Source organism: Lagopus leucura, unplaced genomic scaffold, assembly GCF_019238085.1.
Source record: "Lagopus leucura isolate 7727_CA_CO unplaced genomic scaffold, USGS_WTPT01 34907-0_obj-0_obj, whole genome shotgun sequence".
In the NCBI taxonomy this organism is placed as follows: domain Eukaryota; kingdom Metazoa; phylum Chordata; class Aves; order Galliformes; family Phasianidae; genus Lagopus; species Lagopus leucura.
In genome coordinates, this window is record NW_024967607.1 from 5,618 (window position 1) to 10,829 (window position 5,212).

Sequence of the window (5,212 nt, forward strand, 5' to 3'; positions counted from 1 at the left end):
CACCCTGGATAATCTGTTCTGTGATAGTTCCCTAAGCAATGTGACCCGTGGGCTCAGCTGATAGCAAACACCAGGGGAGCCAGATATGCTGACTTTAAGAGGAAACGCTATGCTGACTGTGGAGCTGGGTGAAGGTCCCAAGGCCAAATTCGGTGATTGTCCTGCAGGGATGAGGACTTGATGATGCTATTGGAGCTGATAAAGGATCTCGTTTTCTGAGCCAGTGGTTTTCCACCCTTCTGTCCAAAAACAAGTAACCTTTGCAAGACAAAGGTGTGTTTGACTAGAGTCACCTTCCCCACCCCCTCTAACGTCTGAGGAGAAGTTGGAACACAAGAGGCTATGGTAGGAAAAAATGAACCAATTTCAACACGCCTAGTGTGAAACAAACAGGTGGCCTGACAAATTAATACAGAGAAAAGTAACCTCCGACAAAAAGTGAGGTATTGAGCATGTGCATCTTATCCAGGGAAGACCACATCTAGCTTTCAGCTAAGGATCAGCAAACAGCTTGACTGAAAAGAGCTGACACCAGCTGTCTGCCGTTTTACATGGGTATGGTGTTACAGAGCAGCATCACTTCTGTGTTTGCAGTCCAGGCCATCTCAATCACTGGCCATTGCCATGCTTTCCTGAACTGGGATAACGGAAGGTCAGAACTGCAGAGCAGATAGGAAGACAGTTTGTTTCCTGCCTAGATCAGTGACATTCACGCACGTGCTCAGAAGGAGTCTGAGGCACCATGATTTAGCTACATGCAGACAGATGTCATCAGTGGCTCTCCCCTTGTGCACTGATGCAGTGACACCATCACAGGAGGCCCCAGGTTGGTCAGGCAGGATTTTCCCTTGGTGAAGCCATGCTGGTTCTTCTGTATCAGCTGAGACTTCAGTCTCACCTAAGAGTGTCACTAGGGATGTGAGTGCTCTCTGAGATTTTCCATCAGAGCCTGCAAACACTCGCACAGCTCTTGGAGCACCGCTGGCACCTCACGCATCGCCAAGTGTCTGTGTGGGAGCAGCTGACCCCCCTGAATGCGGACCAGGGGCTCAGGACGGGGGATCCCATGCAGGGAACTCCTCTGTGCACACCTGAGATGAACCAGGGGGAGTCCCAGCTCCTGTGGCTGTGGGTTGCATGGGGGAACTGAATTCTGCTTCAGCGGAGATCTTGCAGCTGGGGGTGAAATGCCTGCATCATGTCTCCTGAATCAGTGCTCTGAGCAGTAGAAACACACAGACCCCTCTTTTCTTCTATGTGCGCAGAGGAGAACATCCACACCTCACACAGACAGGCACGCATTGCTAGAACAAAACATGCTGCTGGAATCAGCCTCAGTCCACGCTTTAGAGAAGAGCAATTGCTGCTTACTTCAGCCTCCTTCAGAACACTTTTCCCAGGGCTGATCCTGCTGCCTTGCGGGAGCTGTGAGCCCCGGAGCTCCAGGGACATCAGCAGGAGCTGGAGCAGAAAAAGAAAGGGAGCCCTTGGGCTGTGCCTCTGCTGCTGAGCTGGGCCGGGCTCCCGGCACACAGGGAGCTCATACAAGTAGCTCATACAGGAACAGCTTGTACAGTGCAGCAGAGCTGGGGCACTGCCTGCAGGTGACGATGGCAGGAGAGGCTGAGAGATACAACGCAGTGTACAGAGCGGGACAAATCTGAGTTGTCTGGAGAAGCAGCTCTCACAGACATCAATGTAGTGTGGCTCTGGCAGGTTGGGAAGTGTGAATGAGTATCCTAGAAATGCTTTCTGGACCAGAGACATCCATACTTGTTTATTGTGGAGCAGGACCTGCTCTGGATGAGCTGCAGCACAGAGCACAGCCCCGAGGGCTGCGGGTCCCTGCCGTGCCCCAGGGCTGTGTGCCGGGGCAAGGACTATGCCGCCTGCCAGGCTCAGCGCTCAGCCTGCCCGGTGGAGCTGCCCAGGGCGCTGCGAAGAGAAGCGTGGGGGGAGGAGCCCCCAGCAGGGCAGGGGCTGACAGAGCTGCTGCCTGGGGCGGGGGGCTCACAGTTTACGGTGCCCCACGGCACAACCAGAGGACTTTACTGCAGCAGAAATAGGGCAGGGCTTATCTGCTTCAGTGTGGGATTTCCTTCATCGCTGGTTTTAGATTCTACTCCTCTGTCGCAGCAGAAATAGAAATAAATGCTGTGCTTTCAGAGAAGTGGAGATGGCCTAACCATCACTTTGAGGTTTACCAGGATCCTCTACACAGCAAGATCCTCGACTGCTCCTCAGCCCATGGAAATCACCATCACCCCATGCTCAGTTTCAGCAGGTTCCGTGTGACCTGGCCCGAAGCATCTGCACACACTGAGATGCCGCTGGGCAGCACCCAGTGCCACAAATGGTCTGCAGGGCAGAGCTGAGCACACGGTGGCTGAGATGGGCTCTGTGAGCTCCAGGGAGGGACTGTGGTCAGAGGAAGAGCTGCAGGCGGGGACAGCTGCAGGCAGCAGAGACATGGGCAGGGAGGGAGAGGGACCTGCTGCCAGAAAGATGGTGGGAGGGGGATTTGGGCACCTCCCTGCCATCCCTGCAGTGCAGACACTTTCCCTGCAGCAGCTCCCTGGCCTGTTAATTTCTCCCAACACAGAGCTCCAGCCCAGTGCCATGTAAATTTGGTCATAGCTAGACACACTTGGTTGGAGGGTGAGAATTCAGGTGCATCTCAGACATTGACATGGTGGTTCTGTCATGCAGATATGTCCACAGAGGAGACATGTTCATTTCTCCCCTTGACCTTTGAGGCTGTGGGAAATGCAGTCTGTGAGTCTGGGAGTGAACTGACATTCCCTTCAGGACACCCTGTTATTGTGGCATTCAGCTATTTTTGGGGGATGTCTGCTGGGCTGCAGGTGCCTCTGGATCTCCCATAGCATCTCTGTGTTAAGCAGCAGCCCTGTGGAGAGAACACCTCAGTTTTAAGACCATGGAAATGAGCACTGAACCCTTTGTGCCCCTGCTGAAGATAGCAGAGCTGAGCTCCTCAGTTATGATGAGAAAGGAAATCCTAATATGTAGTGGGTCAAAAAGGACAAGATAAAGAAATATCACAAAGCCCTGCTGTGCTTCTTTGTGAAACTGAGAAAAAAACTGCTTTATATCTCACGTATTTTAATCTGAGATCACTCTGTATTTCAGCTTTCTTTTTGTGGTTGGCCAGGGCTGACTCCAACAGTCTCCCCAGCAGAGTTCCCTGTGCCCAGTGGCATCCTCATCCAGCAGCAACCAGAGCTCAAGCAAAGGTCCTGCAGAAAAGGAAGGGTAGTTAGGGAGGTTCCAGCAAGATATAAAGTAGGCCTTGCCCAAAGATGTCTACTGTAATGTTGTGTTGCTTTTCCTCCCTTTATCAGGTCCTCATGCCCACCGGCAGCAGATGCCCAACAGTAGCTCCAGCAGTCAGTTCCTCCTCCTGGCACTGGCAGACACGCGGCAGCTGCAGCTCCTGCACTTCTGGCTCTTGCTGGGCATCTGCCTGGCCGCCCTCCTGGGCAATGGCCTCATCAGCACAGCCGCAGCCCTCGACCACCGCCTGCACACCCCATGCGCTTCTTCCTCCTCAGCCTCGCCCTCCTCGCCCTGGGCTGCATCTCCACCACTCTGCCCAAGGCCGTGGCCAATGTCCTCTGGGGCACCAGGGACATCTCCTGTGCTGCACGGTGCTTTCTGTTTGTCTTTCTGATTTCAGCAGAGTATTTCCTTCTCACCGTCATGTCCTATGATCGCTGTGCTGCCATCTGCAAGCCCCTGCACTACGAGACCCTGTTGGTCTGGGCAGCAGAGCTTGTGCCACCATGGCAGCAGCTGCCTGGGGCTCTGGATTTCTCAGTGGTCTGTTATACACTGCCAATGCGTTTTCAGTGCCACTCTGCTGAGGCAATGCTGTGGATCAGTTCTTCTGTGAAATCCCTCAGATCCTCAAGCTCTCCTGCTCCACCTCCCACCTCAGGGAAATTTGGGCTACTGTAGTTGGTGTTTTGTTTTCATTCTTTTTTCCTGTGTGCAGATCTTCAGGGCTGTGCTGAGGATGCCCTCTGAGCAGGGATGGCACAAAGCTTTTACCACATGCCTCACTCACCTGGTTGTGGTCTCCCTGTTTGTCAGCACTGCCTTTTTTGCCTACCTGAAGCCCTCTTCCATTTCCTCCCCATCCCTGGATCTGGTGGCGGCAGTTCTGTACTCTTTGATTCCTCCAACCTTGAACCCTCTCATCTACGGTGTTAGAAACAAGGATCTCAAGTGTGCAATTAGGAAACTCACTTCACAAGTGTTTCTGAATTGTGATCAGTTTACTCTCAGTCGTTGCCATCTTTAGTGCCATTTGCATTTATTGTTGTCTGAAATAAATATTTATTATTCACCTCAGTTCTACTGAAGAATGGATTTGCTTTGTTTTGTTTCCAGTTATAGAAATGTGTGTCTAAACATATACTGACCTTCTTAATATCTGTTTAATAAAATGGGATTTCCACAATGCACTGCCTGAAATTTCCATCTGGGGGATGTGGTGGTCAGCAACTTGAACGTGAGTCAGCAGTAAAAGGCCAACAGTACCCTGGGGTGCATAGGGTGCAGCACAGCCATCTTGGCCAGGGAAAGGATTGTCCTGCTCTATTATGTGCTGGTATGGCCTCACTTTGGTGCTGTTTGATGTCACAGTGTAAGACGGACATCAGACTATTGGAGAGCATCTATAGGAGAGCTGTGAAAATGGTAAAGTGTCCAGAGTAGAGGAGTATGAAGAATGGCTGAAGTCCTGGAGGCGTTCAAGGCCAGGCTGGATGTGGCTCTGGGCAGCCCGGTCTGGTGGTTGGCGACCCTGCACACAGCAGGGGGTTGGAACTGGACGAGCGCTGTGCTCCTGTGCAACCCAGGCCATGCTGTGATTCTGTGATTCTATGGCTGTCAGTGGAACAGGGACTCTGTGATCCAGGATGCTCAGATAAGATCCTTATCCAAAAAGACATGGAGTTCCTTTAGTTCTTCCTCCCTTAAGGTGCTGAGACTCTTCCAGGGACTCTGAAAACACTCTGTCCTTGAGAAAAACAGAAATTCAGGCATGGGGACAGACCAGGTGACAGTCTGTCCTTCAGGACACCTTAATGAGACGTGAGCAGCCTCACAGCAGAACTTGTTGGTGGAGGGGCTTGGGAAGGGCACAGGGGAAGGGGTTGGAGCACTGTCCAGACCCCCATGTTTGAGA

At 52.3% G+C, this 5,212-nt stretch overlaps 1 pseudogene; it reads left to right on the forward strand.

Moving 5' to 3' along the window:
* Positions 1-3,370: 3,370 nt before the first annotated feature.
* Positions 3,371-4,324, forward strand: LOC122193223 (annotated as a pseudogene).
* The last annotated feature ends 888 nt before the right edge of the window (positions 4,325-5,212 follow it).